Below are 18,608 nucleotides of genomic sequence, written 5' to 3'. Positions count from 1 at the left end.
TGCCGGTCTATCAGGGTGACTGTCGTTGATGATTAGAATGGAGATAGTTACTGTCCTTTTCCTTTCAGATATGGATATCTGTGAACACGCTGGAGCTTGGAGATCGCTGGAGATGGCTGGAGCAGCCTGGAGCACTCACACACAGAAGACGAGGGACACAGAGGGAAGGAGACACGATGGAGACAGGTAAGTATGGAGCAAGGAGTCAGCATTAACGTGAGTATATGCGAACGAGACCGGACATGGAGTGCTGTGTGTGTGTGTGCTCTTTATGGTGCTGCTGATGAGTGCAATGATGAGGTGCAGGTGGCGGTGATCAGTACTCTGGGGATGGCGTGCGCTGTGATTGGTTGAGGTTGGAACCTGACGTGTCTATGACACACACACAAAACATACTTTTTTTTGTACGTTTGGATAAATGTTGAAAGATACAACATGGATGTATTGGCAATATTTATACATAAACATATTATGCTTTTACAGCAGAAATACTTAAAATATTTACTAATCTTTTATATCATAAAGATATCTGTATAATTTCCCTTTTACCATTTTATGGATAAATGTAATATCCCTAAACCCAAACATAACCATTTTATAGAGAATATAAAATGAAAGTAAAGAACATAAATATTTAGAAAAATTACAATTTTAGTAACACTATAGCATTCAAAGGATATTTTGAGCCACTAAATCCACTCAAACCTCTAAACCTTCCCATAACCATTTCTTAAAAATATGTAGTTATAAAGAAAAACGTAACAGAAAAGTGTAACTTATTTTCATAATAAATTATTGTGATTGTCAAAAGCGATACCAATAGTAGTCCGAATGACAATGTGTTACAGTCGCAGTCCTCTCTGGTGATATATAATAGTTTTGTATGAGGTACAGAGTAAAATTTAAGTTATTATTTCAAGAAAATGATATTCTGCTTTACTTCATGGCATGTTGCAATCTGTGACGAAGCAGGCCAGAGCCAATGAGCGTTGATATCACTGCCATAAAACTTGTCATGTCAAGCTTTTTGAGGCGGCAATTTTTTAATTCAAAACGATCGCGGGATTTGTTTACTGTCGCTGTTGAGGATGGAGATGAAGATCGCTTGATAAAGAATTCAATTTGGATCTGTTCCTCGCAGTCGTGTGGATTATAAAGATGTGGGTTACAGAGGATTAAATTGACATCTTTGTGTGAATTTATGTTGCATTTTAGTGTATTTTCTAGTTCTGTGTCTGAGAAAACGCCTTCTGTGTCCAGGGCCATGTTATCCTAATGGGCAACATGGGCTGCAGCCCAGGGCCCCGAACACTGGGGGGCCCCCCCAAGACAATCCTCTTTTGCGTTTTAAAATGCATCGTCGTCACACACCCGAATCAAGTCACAGTCGCAGCGGACATGCACGCAGGAATACAACCAGGACAGTGGCGTAGCGTCTGGGTATGCAGGGTATGCGCGTGCATATGGGGCTGGGTGGATTGGTGGCCCGCTATTACGGGCTTAACACCAAGGTATACTTCGGGTGCTCGCATCGCATAATTTTCATCCTCAGGAGGGTTCGCGAACATCCGCACTCCCCGTTCGCGTGCAGCCCAATTTTTGTGATGGCACGGACCGTGTGTGTGTACTGTACAACAGCCCATGCAAAAGTGAATTGAGTGCTTGAAAACAAAAGTCCATTAGATAGTGCGCAGCGTAAACACCAAACGCATCATTCCGCAGCCAAATACTTTTAAAGGCTGGCACGCGCGTCTGTGCGCGAGACAGAAGCCATGTACACATAAAAATGAAGTATAGAAATAATGATGTCAATAATTTGCTAAAGCATATCTTTGTTAAATGTTACTAATAAAATCATTAAGAATCTGAATAAATGGACAAAGAAAGGGTCCATGACTTAATGATGATCTATTGTATTTGACTGTCATTTTTAAAGTGGGTTTCTGAAACTTATGCATGCAGTAATGTAAGTAGTACAGAATTTTAAATGAGTCATATTGGTTTTCTGAAAAAAACGGCTAAGTCTGCACATTTTAAGATACTGCACAAGACGTGAATAAATGTAACTTGTACACTCATTGGGGTGGATACTTTTTATTCAACAAAATAAAATGCACATAAAACGTGATGGAAACATATTTAGAGAAGAAACTAATAGTACATTTATTAGCGTTCGTTAACCCAGAGCCCCACGAAGGCTTAACGCGGCACTGTTTGTGTCCCACCGTGAACAAAATAACTATTATATGATAAATAATGGTTAAATGATTACAGAAATGTTATTCATTTTAAGGTTTTAAAGTATAGTTTTGTTTAACATAATTCTTTGAAAAGAGTTTGCAGTGACAGTCACGAACAGAGCAAAATGTTTTACATTTAATCATTTTTAGTGCTGTCAATATTGTATTGTAGGAACTGTGGACGAACCAGACAAATGAATCATTCAGATGATTCTTTCAAAACATAATTCTAATTCAGAATTGAGGTTCCGGCTCCAGCCCATCTGCAGATAAAGCCAGGCTGATTACTTTTACGACACATGCTTCCTGATAGTAGAAGAAGTGACATACCAAAGGGTCACCCAAGAAGACAGAGAGACAATCCAGACCCTTTTTTTTCCTTACTTCACAGGAAAGCCAAAGAGACTGTTGAACAAATAAAACTGCTTCAAAATTGTTCCAACAATTTTAACAGATTTATCAAACATCTTTTAACTACATACATTTTGCATTATGTGTCCACAAGTACTACCTGTAAACAGTTAGGCTTTAGAACACTCACAATTCATGTAAATGTGTTAACTCTTGACTGAATGACTGAAAGTATGCCTTATTTGGACTTAATTTGATTCTTTCCCCCTTTCCTATATCCTGACTTGAATGCAATCTGTTTAAAATGTATTGTATTCCATTTAATAGAAATTATGTTAAAATGGCACTCTCTGCTGAAGCAGAAACAGGATGTAACACTTATGTTTTATTGGGGGCAGAGGAAGGCCCGCTTGAAACAGGACAATGTCTGATTGGCCAGGACTCCTCAGAGGTGTGACAAACAACTAAGTTTAAATGATCATATTGCAAGATAGTGAAGGGGAGAAGTTGGTTAGTAAACGAACAGGGAGTTGGTTCTGTTCTGGGAAAAGAAGCCAAGACAAGTACCAAGAACAATGGAGTAACAAGAAAGAACAGACAAGCAGCTCATTCAAGCCATTCAACCTTCACTCACTTTTCTTTTCTTTTACTTAATTCTCCTTTACCTCTGAAAGTCTCGTGTCCTAAGTTTCGCCGCAAAGTTCAACCAACGACTTTTGCCGCTTCAACTCCAGCGAAAAAGAGACTTCCTTCATTGTTCCACACGGACCTGATCTGGACCAATCATCGACTTGGGAAACCCCTCTCTGCACGACGAGGGAAATTCACCTTTAAGTCAACGCAAGCAAGTACCTCCAGATGAAAACTGAACTGGTGCATTTAAATGAATGATTCATGGTTCGTTCTGGTCTTTGAAATGCATTGATAGGAATTCGGTTAATCAGATCACTCTCTCTCTCTCTCTCTCTCTCTCTCTCTTTCAAAACTCTTTCTCTCTCATTTCCTTCTTACTGCAACGCGTATGAATGTATGTGTGTGTGTGTGTGTGTGCGCGCGTGCCTTTGTGTTAGATTAGTTTGTGTTAGAATAAATAAAATCTCTTGTAGATTTTAAAAGAAAGTGTCTTGTATTATGTGCTTTATGATTTAATGTCTTAAACTGTCGATTTCAAGTTACCGTGCTCTAATCAGTGTTTTCACGATTGTTGGATATTTATATCCGTTACAAGAGCTTATTACGGCTCGAGCAAATGAACGCTGGACGAATCAGTTGCTCGGTCGTAATCTAAACAACTCTTTATTCATTTGAGCTCATTTTACTTCCTAGGGTGTTTTCCCTTACAGTAATGGTGGAGGATAATTCGGGCAGTTTAATCTAAATTTGGAGCACATATCAAGTCATTTTTCTTTTTATCAACGCAAATTATTAAACCCCTCAGTGTTCGTGTGACGTATCCCAGCAAGCAATAGCCGTCATTTCACCGTCTCGGTTAACTATAGACCCGATATAGTCCGGCTATGTGTAACCCACTTTTAGCCAAAACAATCTTTCATTTGGTTACATGTCGTTTTTGCCAAAATAACTTGCGAGTTGTATGTTATTGCATCATGTAAGTGAAGTCAACAGTGATTACAAGGTGTTTGGTTTCACATCTATGACATGTTATATTGTGTAGGCTGTGCGTAGCCACGATTTAGCTCATAGTCAGACCGGCTATTTGTAGCCCACCTATAGTCAATCCTGATTTATTGTAGTTTTTGGACAGGAAGTGCTTGAGATGGTTGATATCTCATCATGTTCGCAATGTCAATGATTTTTACAAGATTTAAGTGGCATTTCATGACATGGTCTATATGTAGTCACGATTTAGCTCTGAATTGGATAGGCTATGTGTAGTCTGCTTTTAGTCCACCCAGCGAAATCGAGGCAATTTATAGTCTAGTTTTTACGGCTTGGCTATAGCCCTGATTCAGACCAGCAATGAGTGTAACCAAAATAGTGTTAAGTCATTTTCGACCACAAAGCTTGTGGGATTCTTGATATACTTGCATTTATACATTTATATGCAAGTATAATATACATTTATATGCAAGTATATATTTGAAACAGCATATTTTTGCTGTCACACAATCCTACATTCTACGATATCATATATATATATATATATATATATATATATATATATATATATATATATATATATATATATAGCCATATATTAATTATAATTATATACCACACACATATATGACTGTATTTAATTTTAAGTTAAATAAAAATTTACAATTCTCAACCGCTAGATGGCAACTGTGGCTCTACTGAGACATGACCACTGGCAACGCGAGACTTGAACGTTGACTCTCGATCACTGTTGCCAGATCTCGCGATAAACATTTCCGCATTTTACAACTGTTGGAGACGGAGAGCAAGCAACAGCAAATGTTAAAGCAAATTCTTTCCTGCTTTTGGTCTTGTAAGTATCTGTGTTTTTCATTTTGACATGTGTTTATTATTTATGTACATTATGTGTAGGAACCGTGACATTTTAGCGGGTAACTGTGCAGACTCAGAGTAAAACGTGGTTAGATTAACATACATGCACATGTACTGTAGTGTTTCCTTGTGCCCTAAAACTCTGTAATTATCTAAATACAAGGGGGTAAACATGAAACCTGTGCGCCCTACTATTATTTGTTATGGAAGCCTTGTATATCTTTTAATCTTTTGATCATTATGAAATAAAAATATGAGTTTTTGATTTGGCAAGGCAAGTTTATTTTGTATAGCACATTTCAACAACAATGTTCAAGGTAATTCAGAGTGCTTTTCATAAAACATGGAATTTATGGAACTGAAAATTAATCAGGTTGTTTTATAAACCAAAAAAATATTGTTAACATTTTTTATTTAACTTTTTTTTTGTCAATGTTATTTTTTTTTTGTCAATATATTTTTATTGTTACACGTTGTAATTTTCTTTTAATGTTTATTTGTATTGTATTTGTAAAATTTAATTTTTTTTATCATTGTGCATTATCTTGAGTTCTTTTTCTAAATAAAACCTTTTATATTTAATTTGTTTGGACGGATTGTCATTTATGAGAACCTGTTATATTTAAGTGAAAAGAATCCTTTAGCCATTATTTAGTTGTCTATTGCATGTATAGATGTAATCATTCATTAGTAGTGTAATTGATGACTAGTCTATTTTTAGGTTATAGATAGACGTCTATTAGATTTTCACTGACAGCCCCAATTTTGCCTTATTTTAACCTAGACCCGTATTAACCGTCTTTTAAACATAAATATGTAGTTGTCTAATAGTCGTCTAATTGATGACTAGTCTACTCTTGGGTTATGGTTAGACGTCTATTAGATTTTCACTGACAGCCCAAATTCAGCCTTATTTTAGCCTAGATCCATATTAACCGTCTTTTAAACATAAATATGTAGTTGTCTAATAGTCGTCTAATTGATGACTAGTCTACTCTTGGGTTATGGTTAGACGTCTATTAGATTTTCACTGACAGCCCAAATTCAGCCTTATTTTAGCCTAGATCCATATTCACCGTCTATTAGACATATATATGTAGTCGTCTAATAGTCGTCTAATTGATGACTAGTCTATTTTTGGGTTATGGTTAGACGTCTATTAGATTTTCACTGACAGCCCAAATTTTGCCTGGTTTTAGCCTAGACGGCCGGGCTATGTTTTGACGGCTATTAGACGTCTAATAGACATAAAATTGCTTGCTGGGATACAGCACGCGCGGCGCGGCCCGTGTGAACGAGTGCCTGAATGAGTGAGAGCTGTAACCCCAGTCTGCTGTCTTGTCTCTAAACTCCAGTCTGCAGTAAATTTCAGATCTATGATATCACAATAAGGTAAGAATTAAGCGTGTTCCTTAAATTCTAGAATGCCTTGTTTTATAGCTATCCTGATGTCTGCGTGTTCCAGCGTCATATAGCTATAATAACGTTATTGTGTATCAGAGAGCTGAATTGAAACTAAACTGCAATAGTTAAAATACCTATGTGTAGGACGAATACTCTCCTCACAGAACGGCAAGATTGAGCGTGTTCCTCGATCTGTTTCTACAACTATATAGTTATTAGCTAAAGTGTCAGTGCGTGTTCCACTGTACTCAATCTGCTATATTCTCCCTCTGTTAAACAGTAACGCTATACGCTTGCTTGTTTTATATTCATAGCTAAACTGATTATAGTGCGTGTTCCACTGTACTCAATCTGCTATATTCTCCCTTTGTTAAACAGTAACGCTATACGCTTGCTTGTTTTATATTCATAGCTAAACTGATTATAGTGCGTGTTCCACTGTACTCAATCTGCTATATTCTCCCTTTTTGCTAAACGCTATACGCTTGCTTGTTTGAGCTCGTGTAACACTACGTGTGTACGAGCGCAATTTAATGGGAAGTGATTTGAAACTGACCAAGTGAAGCTTTTGAACCTGTTATATTTTGCGTGCACATAGAGACCCGCCGAGGTCGCGATTTTTCATCTATTACAGCAGAAGCTATCACTTTCATTTTAAGCCCCACGTCGTAAAACAGCTACGAGTGGTGTCTCTTATTTATAGAGTTGAAATGCGCCGACATTTCACGTAATGCTTGATTGTACGTGCATGTGTCTTTCATTTGTACAGTTACATGTATTTGATGTAATTCACATGTTCGCCACTATCATTTTGTTTGGTCGCCATAGTTACAGTCGTGGCACGGAAGTCTTAACCAACGCTTCCGGAAGAACGTCATTGTAAACAAACCGCACGGTGTTGCTAAGATAACCTCTGTAGTTTTTTACACCGAAGTTCGTATGCTAAAGCCTTTAGCCTCAAAGCTAATCTAGTTAACATCATTGTGTGAACACAGTGTCTGTTTTAGCAACTATAAAGTGATTTAACCACTTAAAACACTTCAACTTTATGTACACTTGTTGGTCTTTCCTTCATACTTTCCCTTTTAACTTTCTCACTTATTACTTTACCTATATTTTACTTGAAAAGGAAAATATTGGTTTACAATTAATAATTGCCTTACCTGCATTTGACTTGAAAAAGAAATACTGGTTTACAATTTTTAATTGTCAAATTTGAATTTAATAAAACCAATTAAATTTAAATTGAAATCCTACATTTTTCTAGAAAGTAATTTTAAATGATTTCTACATTTCCAAATTTCCATTATTTCTAATTTCACAATTTTCATAAATCTAAAATTCTATTTTAGATCAAATTACTTTAGGTATGAATAAGCCTTGAACTTTAGAAGTTTAAGCAAACTTATTCCACCAAAGTTTTTCCTAATTTTGACTCACATTTGCTCATTGTTTTATTGCGTTATCTTTCTTTTCCTTCTTGGTTATTCACTTAGCCACTCTATTTTATTTATTCATTTACCTCTTTGTTTAATTCCCTTTTCCTTATTTCATCCTGTTATGTTCATTGACTTCATTTTCTTACCTTTTTCCTTTCCTCTTTGTATTCTAGCTTAGGAACGACACACCTGAGCCTCAACAGGAGACTCTGATATCTTTTTACGAGTTTCAAACCAATCAGAGACAACCCTCTCATAACTAACATTTTTATTCTCATGGGTTAGTTGTCCATCAACTACCAATTATATCCTCGTAATTAGACAAAGGCTTCAGAGCCATTTGTGGATCTGGTCTCCTTTCTTCTCCTTTCCTTTTCCTCACGTCTTTCCTGTGCTCTCCTGCTTTCTTCCATCCTATTCTTCACTTTTGTAGGGATCAAGCTTGGACGAACCATCAATCAATTCTAAAGAAAGAGAAACACAATCTTTCCAAAGAAACAATTCATTAGGTTTTTGATTTTAATCAAACCCTTTTGTGTTCTCCATACTCCCTGCATTTGTAAACGCAATTTAAATTTTGACATTTCCTCCAAGAACATTTAACAGAGACAAGTGTTGAGCAACCGTTGCCTTCACAGCATCCCTGGTAAGCAGTTCAACTAAAGGTGTGTGGTGTCAATCCTGTCAAACTAAGAAAAGAGGTATCAGCATTATTATTGTATTATTGTCCTTGCGAACATAAACAATAATATGTATTTTCTTTTCTTTTAATTTTAGAAAATAGTTATTGGAAATAAATATTTCTCTAAATTGAAAAAAAAAAAATCTCTCTTTTTCCTTTCTCAGTTGAGTGACAAAGTCCTCACATCACGAGTTGGAAACAGTTTTTCATTGATAGAAAATATTTATAGGAAATATTTTGTCTATTGAAATTTGTTTTAACTTTTTCTCTTTCTCTTTCCCTTACTCAGTTGAGTGACAAAGCCTTCTCCTCACTAGCCTTCCTGTCTACACACTGAGACCAACACGTAGCCACACTTCACTATTGGTGTACATTCACTGAAACGACACCTAGCTGTTCCACCACATAGGCTTACACCCCACACAGATCTGTGTCAGTCTCTTCTCCCCAGCGTGCCAGCATGTTGCAGATGGAAAACCCCACTGCCCAAGATGTGGACGCCTGGCTCAGCGGCATTACAAACTGCCTCATGCCAAAGACAATTGAACTGTTATTATTTTTAATAATAATCATAATTCTGAGAAGATTCCCGACACATGATTCAAGCCAGAACCAAGACCACACTGAACTAGGCAAGATAACCAATTCTCTAAGCATTGCCTTCACAGCCCAGCTGAAACTAAGCGACAAGCACATCACCCACCTACAGGAGGAGCTGACACGTGCACAGAGCCGCATAGACAAGCTGGAAGTGAAAGTCCAGGACGACTTCAAGCGTCAGACCACTGAGTTCCTGAGAGAGCTGATGCACATCCAACGCTGCACAGACCAGCTCAAGGTGAAAGCTCAAGACAAACTTGTGGAGCAAGAAACAAAGGAACAAGTTGACAAGCTCCAAGAAGCCCTTGCAGTTGCGGAATGTGACAAGCAAGAATTAAAGACTGTCCAAAGTCACCTGGTAAACCAACTAGAAAATGCCAATTCTGACATTAAAGATAAGAACTTTAAAATCAATGCTCTGGAAGACCATTTGAAATGGTGCAGCACTGAAATGGACCATCTAAACCAACAATTAGATGATGCCAACGGCAAGTTCTACATGGTCAGAAATGAACTTAAACATGTTCACACACAGAAACCAGAGTCAAGAAGGGAGGGGCCTCCCTCAGCATCACCACTGCTGAGCACAACAGAGTCCCCCATCCAAGAACTGCCATGCAACGGAAGAAGTGAATGGCCACAACCCTCAACATCACCGGCCTTCACTACAGAATTCTTCCCTGTCAACCAAAGAGAGCTCATCCATGCAGACCCCAAAGTTGCACACGAGATGACCCTTAAAGACCTTGACAAGCTGGCTAAGAACATCACACAGTTCAACCCGAACTCCATGGAGAACCAAAACATCCAGACTTACCTCCGAGATATTGACTTCTACCTAGAGGCGAGACCCAATGTGACTGACAGAGACAGGTTGTATCTCCTCAGGTCCACATCCAGCCCAGAGGTACGAAGCTTCTTAGATCGACAACCTGTTCACGTTAAGCACAACTACCAGCTATTACGTGAGTCACTGATCAAAGAATTTACAGGCCCAGAGTCTGAACATGGACTATTAGTTGCCTTGGAAACCAAACAAGGTCGACAAGAGACGCCCCAAGCTTACTACAACCGTTTCCGACAAGCCTACTTAGGTGCACATCACGAACCTGAACTTGAAGAGGATGTGAACTTCAAAACCCTCTTCCTGAGAAACCTGCACCCTGGACTAAGTCACCATCTAGGCGTCATGGCCTGCCCAAACACAATGTCAATCCAACAGCTACGTGACTTGACACACAAGGCCTACATCAAACAGAAGATGAACTCAAAGAAAGGTTTGAAAACAGCCACAATTTCAAACTCCGGCAGCCAAGATCCAAGCCGTGCACCGCAAGACGGCCAGTGGCATGACAACGCCACAGCATGTCATAAAGGACACGGAGAACGTGACCCCCATGCCACTGACAGCTTCCACACCGACAGCTGGAAAATGTCATGGGACCAGCCACACTTCTCAAGAAACCCACCAGAAAGAAACATCTGGGATCCAAACTGGACAGCCAAAGTCCACCAACCAACACATTCAAATGCATCCACTGTGGGTAAGCGACGGCGGAACCCACCTCTGCATCACTCAGTTAAACACAGCACTGAGAACAAGAACGTCCAAGAACAAGACAGTTCCACCTCAGAAGACATGGAACAACTGATGAGACAAATTACAGCGTTCTTTGCAAACAACATAAACAGCGACGATCACAAGGATGAGTCACCCTTGTTATGACTAGAGACGGAATGGAAGGTCAGTGATCATCTGATCCACCTTCCAAATGGAGATGACTGCCACCTGTTCTACAACAGCACAGAACGAAGCGGTCTCTTGCAGCCAAACACCGCTGAAAACTCAGTAGTGCCAGAGAACACAGTTCTGGTTACTCATCACCCACCAATAAACCCAACGAGTTCCCATCTCAAGAACTATGCTTGTGCAACAGTAACAACAGTAAGCACAGAAGGTCACACAGTCTGTCACAACCAGAAGGCATTACAAAAGGAATGCAACATAGGAGACAAAGTTTTGCACCACAGCTCAACACAGCCATGTCAAACTTCATCCCACCTTCTGCCAAAGAACTTCCTGCCTCACTGGACTGACTCCCATCAAATTAGGGATGATCCCTCGTCCCAAGTCCAAGATGCAAAGAGCCAATCTTCATCTAAGCCCTTCAAGAAAAGGGGGGAGCAAGACAGACTGAACCAGATCTGACCATACATACACTGCACTACATTACTTTACACTACACTACATTAACATACTCACCAACATGCTCTTCCTACAGACAGATATTAGTTTCAGAACCTAGCTCAACATCGACTTAGCTACATTCACCATAAGAAACATACAACCATCTGCACAACAAGTAGAACACCTTTCATTAAGCTGATACATGACACCTTAGATGCACGCAGTAGTGTTAGCCATACCAGGAAACACTTAACTGTTTTATTTTGTTTTGTCTCCTCTTCCTCTCTTTCCCTTCTTCTTTATAAGGTAAAATACCTGTCTGCCCCATAAGGGTCAAGGTCATGACATTAGGATTGACGCACCACGCCTAAGGTCTGAAAGCCATTTGAAAATTCGAATGTGAGCCCGAGAGAGCTCCATGATGGGTCACATCATTTTTACCACAAATGATGTCACCAGAACAACCTAGAACAATTTACAAGAGAAGGAAACAAACAATTTAAATCACACAATTTGATCCAAGCATTAACATACTGAGACAATGTAGAATAACACTCCCAAAATTGAACTTAATCCATCAGTACTCAGATAATCTAATGCCCTGCACCAGTATAGTGGTCAATCATGGAGGTGTTGTTTTGTTGTTGCTTTGTGTGTGTCTGCTTCTGTCCATTTTTCTACAGTGTCCGCCGATGTCTTCATCTCAACACATCGCCGAACCAAGGGGGGATATGTAGGAACTGTGGACGAACCAGACAAATGAATCATTCAGATGATTCTTTCAAAACATAATTCTAATTCAGAATTGAGGTTCCGGCTCCGGCCCGTCTGCAGATAAAGCCAGGCTGATTACTTTTACGACACATGCTTCCTGATAGTAGAAGAAGCGACATACCAAAGGGTCACCCAAGAAGACAGAGAGACAATCCAGACCCTTTTGTTTCCTTACTTCACAGGAAAGCCAAAGAGACTGTTGAACAAATAAAACTGCTTCAAAATTGTTCCAACAATTTTAACGGACTTATCAAACATCTTTTAACTACATACATTTTGCATTATGTGTCCACAAGTACTACCTGTAAACAGTTAGGCTTTAGAACACTCACAATTCATGTAAATGTGTTAACTCTTGACTGAATGACTGAAAGTATGCCTTATTTGGACTTAATTTGATTCTTTCCCCCTTTCCTATATCCTGACTTGAATGAAATCTGTTTAAAATGTATTGTATTCCATTTAATAGAAATTATGTTAAAATGGCACTCTCTGCTGAAGCAGAAACAGGATGTAACACTTATGTTTTATTGGGGGCAGAGGAAGGCCCGCTTGAAACAGGACAATGTCTGATTGGCCAGGACTCCTCAGAGGTGTGACAAACAACTAAGTTTAAATGATCATATTGCAAGATAGTGAAGGGGAGAAGTTGGTTAGTAAACGAACAGGGAGTTGGTTCTGTTCTGGGAAAAGAAGCCAAGACAAGTACCAAGAACAATGGAGTAACAAGAAAGAACAGACAAGCAGCTCATTCAAGCCATTCAACCTTCACTCACTTTTCTTTTCTTTTACTTAATTCTCCTTTACCGCTGAAAGTCTCCTGTCCTAAGTTTCGCCGCAAAGTTCAACCAACGACTTTTGCCGCTTCAACTCCAGCGACAAAGAGACTTCCTTCATTGTTCCACACGGACCTGATCTGGACCAATCATCGACTTGGGAAACCCCTCTCTGCACGACGAGGGAAATTCACCTTTAAGTCAACGCAAGCAAGTACCTCCAGATGAAAACTGAACTGGTGCATTTAAATGAATGATTCACGGTTCGTTCTGGTCTTTGAAATGCATTGATAGGAATTCGGTTAATCAGATCACTCTCTCTCTCTCTCTCTCTCTCTCTCTCTCTTTCAAAACTCTTTCTCTCTCATTTCCTTCTTACTGCAACGCGTATGAATGTATGTGTGTGTGTGTGTGTGTGTGTGTGTGTGTGTGTGTGTGTGTGTGTGTGTGCGCGTGCCTTTGTGTTAGATTAGTTTGTGTTAGAATAAATAAAATCTCTTGTAGATTTTAAAAGAAAGTGTCTTGTATTATGTGCTTTATGATTTAATGTCTTAAACTGTCGATTTCAAGTTACCGTGCTCTAATCAGTGTTTTCACGATTGTTGGATATTTATATCCGTTACAAGAGCTTATTACGGCTCGAGCAAATGAACGCTGGACGAATCAGTTGCTCGGTCGTAATCTAAACAACTCTTTATTCATTTGAGCTAATTTTACTTCCTAGGGTGTTTTCCCTACAGTATGTTTCAGTGTATGAAAACTTAAGTAAATGTATGTGTTGTAGAACCACACTTTCAATAAAAATACACATTCTCGTGAGATCACGTTGCAGGATAACTAAAACAAATAGTAAATAACAACCTATCTCTAGAATAAGGTTTCAAATTGTCTTTATTAGTACTATATTAGTGGCAGTTTAGCCATAATTATTGCCTTATTCTGGTCAATAAACTTTGAATATCACTAAATAAGTGCCATAATTAATGAGGATTTAACTTTCACTTTAGGGGGTCAAATTGCCTTAGTACAGTATTAATGGCAGTTTATCCTTAATTATTGGCAGATTATAGGTAATTACTGGTCAATAAACTTGAATATCACTCAATAAGTGCCATACTTAATGAGGATTTAACTATTTAACTATTATACTATTTTAGCAATTTATGACTAAAAACCAGCAGTAATCAAATATAACTAATAGCTTATTGTTCAGTTAACTTAATAGAATGGCACAGAACTATAATCACATCACTACACAAAAATAATATATGGCTTATTAAGTTGTAGATAATGACTAAAAGGCGTTTACTGTACATACAGTTGATCATTAATTACTAGGTTATTTTTGTTTATTTATAGCATAAATGTGTATCTTTTAAATGTTTACTTATTTGTAAATAATGGCTAATATGCCCTACTATATGTTATCATTAATACCACTTTTAGCATAGCTTAGCATAGTTCATTGAATCTGATGAGACCAATAGCATCTCGCTCAAAAAAATGACCAAAGAGTTTTGATATTTTTCCTATTTAAAACTTGACTCTTCTGTAGTTACATTGTGTACTAAGACCGATGGAAAATGAAAAGTTGCGATTTTCTAGGCCGATATGGCTAGGAACTATACTCTCATTCCGGCGTAATAATCAAGGAACTTTGTTGCCGTACCATGGGTGCAGCAGGCACAATGATACCGCCAGACCCAGAGATCGGCTGAATGGATTCGAAAACAGTAAAACTCAACTGTTTAACTCTAGGGGAGTTGGAAAATGAGCCTATTTTCAAAAAAAGTGGAGTGTTCCTTTAACTAATGCATTATTCTGGACCTAAAATAAAGTGTTACCCAAAAACGAATAAAAAAGAATAAATAGATAACTACAAAAAAGTGTAATGTTAAGTAAGTTGTGCATTAAGTGCATTAAGTCAGTAAATATTAAACTGATATTTGTCAAATCTAAATCAATTGTCATAAAATGTACATTTCTAGTATAAACTTCTAAACATCTTGTTTAGTTAAAAATCTCTTTAAACAGGATCAAAACTTGCAGCTCGATAACTGAAGGACGATTCATACGCACGCCATAATTAATCTTGAAATACATCGATTCAAATTATTCTGATTGGTTCTGTGCTCTTTAATACCAATCTTTCATTTGAATGCCACATCTAAATTACGACATATGTGTTCATGACCTCAAGGCTAGATTATTTTAATGCTCTACTGGGTGGTTGGCCTGCATGCTTAATAAACAAACTCCAGCTAGTCCAAAATGCAGCAGTTCATACTAGTACCAGGATGTATGACCATAATAGCCCGGTTCTGTCAACAATGCATTGGCTCCCTATTAAACATTGCATACATTTTAAAATCTTGCTATTTACTTACAAAGCACTAAATGGTTTAGCTCCTCAGTACTTCAGCAAGCTCTAAATGCATTACAGTCAGTAGGAAGTAGTCTCTCATTATAAAAGGAGCAGTATGGCCTAAGATGGAGGCCTGAAAACATTTAGGTCAATGTAAACCGCTGCCTGGTTTGTAAAGTACCTTATTGTGAACACTTGCCATTCCAGGACTTCATTCTTGCACTTGCACTTTGGGTTACTTTGTGAATTGAATTTTATATACACGGGTGGACTATCAACACACAGAGTTTCCTATGGACTGTTTTATGGTATGGAATTGTTGGACTCTATGCTTTTACCAGTCTAAGGACTCTTTATATATCTTGTGTTGTTTTAGTTCAGTGTCATTTCTGTTGGTGCAAATACATATGTTGTTTTATACCTGCTGTTTGCTTGTTTTCATTTTTAAACTCAAAGTTTAAGTATTTTAAACAATTCTTCTTCTAATCAATCTGCCAGTGGGCTGAGTGTTACATATTGGTGGCCAATTATTATTATTATAATTATACAATAATTATAATTATAAAGAGAAAATGGCGCATAAAAAACAGAATGTTTTTTCTAACACTGCTACTTATACTAAATATCTGTACCAAACATAAGAGTTGATGAACAGAAATGTTGTTGTGAACAGCTAAAAACAGAAGTCGTTGCTCTTGAGGAAATTGTTTTAAATCTGGAGAAAAATTGTAATGACTCTGTGGAAAGTCATTTTGATGAGATGTGTTTTAGAGAGACTGTCAACATGAAAATGCAGAAAATGGAGGATTATGTCAGGACTATGGTGGAGACACTGGAGAAAGAGGGGAAGGATTGTTTATTTAGGAGGGACAAACAATGGGAGAAAAAACTGGAACAAAGGTGTCCAACTGTACTCAGTGTCACTCCTGCACCCATCACCATCCTAGAGGCCCTCCTTTGTGCTCCTGCCACTCCTGCCCTCAGCCCATCTACAGCACAGCCTAACTCCACTTCATCCGGTAATGACAATGGTAACCCACCATCAACCGATCCTGACACCAGAACCATCTACTCCAGATTACCATTTTCCAAAGAGGAACTTCTGGAGGCCCAGGCTGATGACACCACCCTTCTTCAGCTAAAGGCTTCTTCAACCCACTTCTCCGACCCCCCAACACCATGAACTGCAAGTACATCCAGAGGGATGTCTGGCATTTTGTTGTTGACTGCGATCACTGCCGGAGGAAGGAGAAGCGTGGGACAGTGAGGGACCGACAAACATCACAACCGCCATATCATTATCATCATTCTTCGACAACCAACACACTTCCTACTCTTTCAACAAAGGCAGGAGCAAGGAGGTGCCAGGAAGGACCCACACCAGGACGACTGGGTCTAATGTGTACCAGGGAGATCAGCGCTACCTATCCCAGATTACCCAGTCTAGTTTGGAGTCCCTCCTCTCTTCAGTGTCTCCTCCGTTTACCATGTGCCTGGGTGGGAAGGCCTGGTTTTATGTAATTTATTTCAAAGACAATTTTATGCACACAGGGAGGGGTAACCCACAATATGGAATGTAAGGGTGCTTCACACCTGAGCGTTTGTTTCGGAACCTGGTGCATTTTCTCCCTTGGCTCGGTTCATTTAGGCATATGTGAACACGACAATCACACTCGGATCTGCATCTCGTTCTGGAGGTCTCGGCCCAATTGCAAATGAACTCTGGGGCAGTTCACTTGTGACGTGAAAGCAATCCGACCCAACGGACCAAACCATATCATATTCCATAATGGGAAATGTGTTATATAAAATGCAGCAGTGTCCGATTCTGTGAGTGAGCACATTAGTTAATGCAGTTAAAAACCAAAGAGCACCTTTTCATCTAAAAATGTTGTGTAATCGCGCTTCTTTGTGCACGAATGCGGTCCCGACAAAACCATGATTCCTGTTCTGCTCTATTATAGCATTTGTATAGTGTTTGCGTATCGACACAGTTAGCCTAATAGACAGCGCTGGGAGATAAAGAGTGAGTGTGCTTGAATTAAAATGAATGTAGTATATAATTTAACAGCAGGAATGAAGGCTACATTTGTATAGTGTTTGCGTGTCTCGACAGTTTAAAAAAAAGCCACAGTAAGATCATGAAGTGAACTTGTCAATAATCTTGATGGATGATGCAGAAAAAAACTCCATGACCAATAAGCGGATAGTACACACATGTGACTAGCATAAACACATTTTGGTACACTTTGAAATATTGCCATATAAAAGCGAACCGAACCAAAAATAAAAGGCACCATTGTAACAAATTAAGTCCCTGTTTTGAAACAATGCAATCGATCTACAGCTGTGAAAACACCCTAAGTGTGGCAAATTCTGACTGTCAAAATGATTGATGGTGACTTTTGACCTGCCACGCCCACCACCTCCCCCACACGAACCACCCATGTCGTGCCCCATCCCCCCATTGACCACCCACCTCGGTGTCATCTTCGACCTTGGGTATTCTCCGTGGGATTGTATATGACCTATGACCAGTGCATATTTGGAATACCAATGTTGGCCTATTGACCATTGGGGACCTCGGGGATCAGATTGAAGATTGATGATTTTGAACTCTGAAATGCAATAATTGAAGGTCTGAGGGTCATTTTTGAAGTCTGATTTCGGGTCACATCTGTAGACCACATCAAGGTTCTTATAATATTCATTATATACACTATATTGCCAAAAGTATAGGAACGCCTGCCTTTATATGCACATGAACTTTAATGACATCCCATTCTTAATCCTTAGGGTTTAATATGGAGTTCGCCCATCCTTTGCAGCTATAACAGCTTCAACTCTTCTGGGAAGGCTTTCCACAAGGATTAGTAGTGTGATTATAGGAATTTTTGACCATTCTTCTAGAAGCGCATTTGTGAGGTCAGGTACTGATGTTGGACGAGAAGGCCTGGCTTGCAGTCTCCGCTCTAATTCATCCCAAAGCTGTTCTATCGGGTTGAGGTCAGGACTCTTTGCAGGCCAGTCAAGTTCCTCCACACCAAACTCGCTCATCCATGTCTTTATGGACCTTGCTTTGTGCACTGGTGTGCAGTCATGTTGGAACAGGAAGGGGCCATCCCCAAACTGTTCCCACAAAGTTGGGAGCATGAAATTGTCCAAAATGTCTTGGTATGCTGAAGCATTAAGAATTCCTTTCACTGGAACTAAGGGACCAAGCCCAACCCCTGAAAAACAACCCCACACCAAAATCCCCCTCCACCAAACTTTACACTTGACACAATGCAATCAGG

The 18,608-nt window shown here is 38.9% G+C and overlaps 1 protein-coding gene and 1 long non-coding RNA gene across 2 annotated transcripts in view; both read right to left on the bottom strand.

The window, feature by feature from the left end:
• Positions 1–18,608, bottom strand: part of LOC125273155 (radixin-like) — a 211,798-nt gene that overhangs the window by 151,473 nt on the left and 41,717 nt on the right. The gene's annotated exons all lie outside the window — the stretch shown is intronic.
• Positions 11,673–12,377, bottom strand: LOC125272409. Its single transcript, XR_007185831.1, has 2 exons — positions 12,005–12,377; positions 11,673–11,862 (listed from the first exon to the last, which is right to left on the bottom strand). It is a non-coding gene; the product is annotated as an uncharacterized LOC125272409 (long non-coding RNA).

The sequence above is a fragment of the Megalobrama amblycephala genome, linkage group LG7, assembly GCF_018812025.1.
Source record: "Megalobrama amblycephala isolate DHTTF-2021 linkage group LG7, ASM1881202v1, whole genome shotgun sequence".
In the NCBI taxonomy this organism is placed as follows: Eukaryota; Metazoa; Chordata; class Actinopteri; order Cypriniformes; family Xenocyprididae; genus Megalobrama; species Megalobrama amblycephala.
Note: the sequence above shows the minus strand (reverse complement) of the source record. Positions and strands in the feature narration are given on the sequence as shown.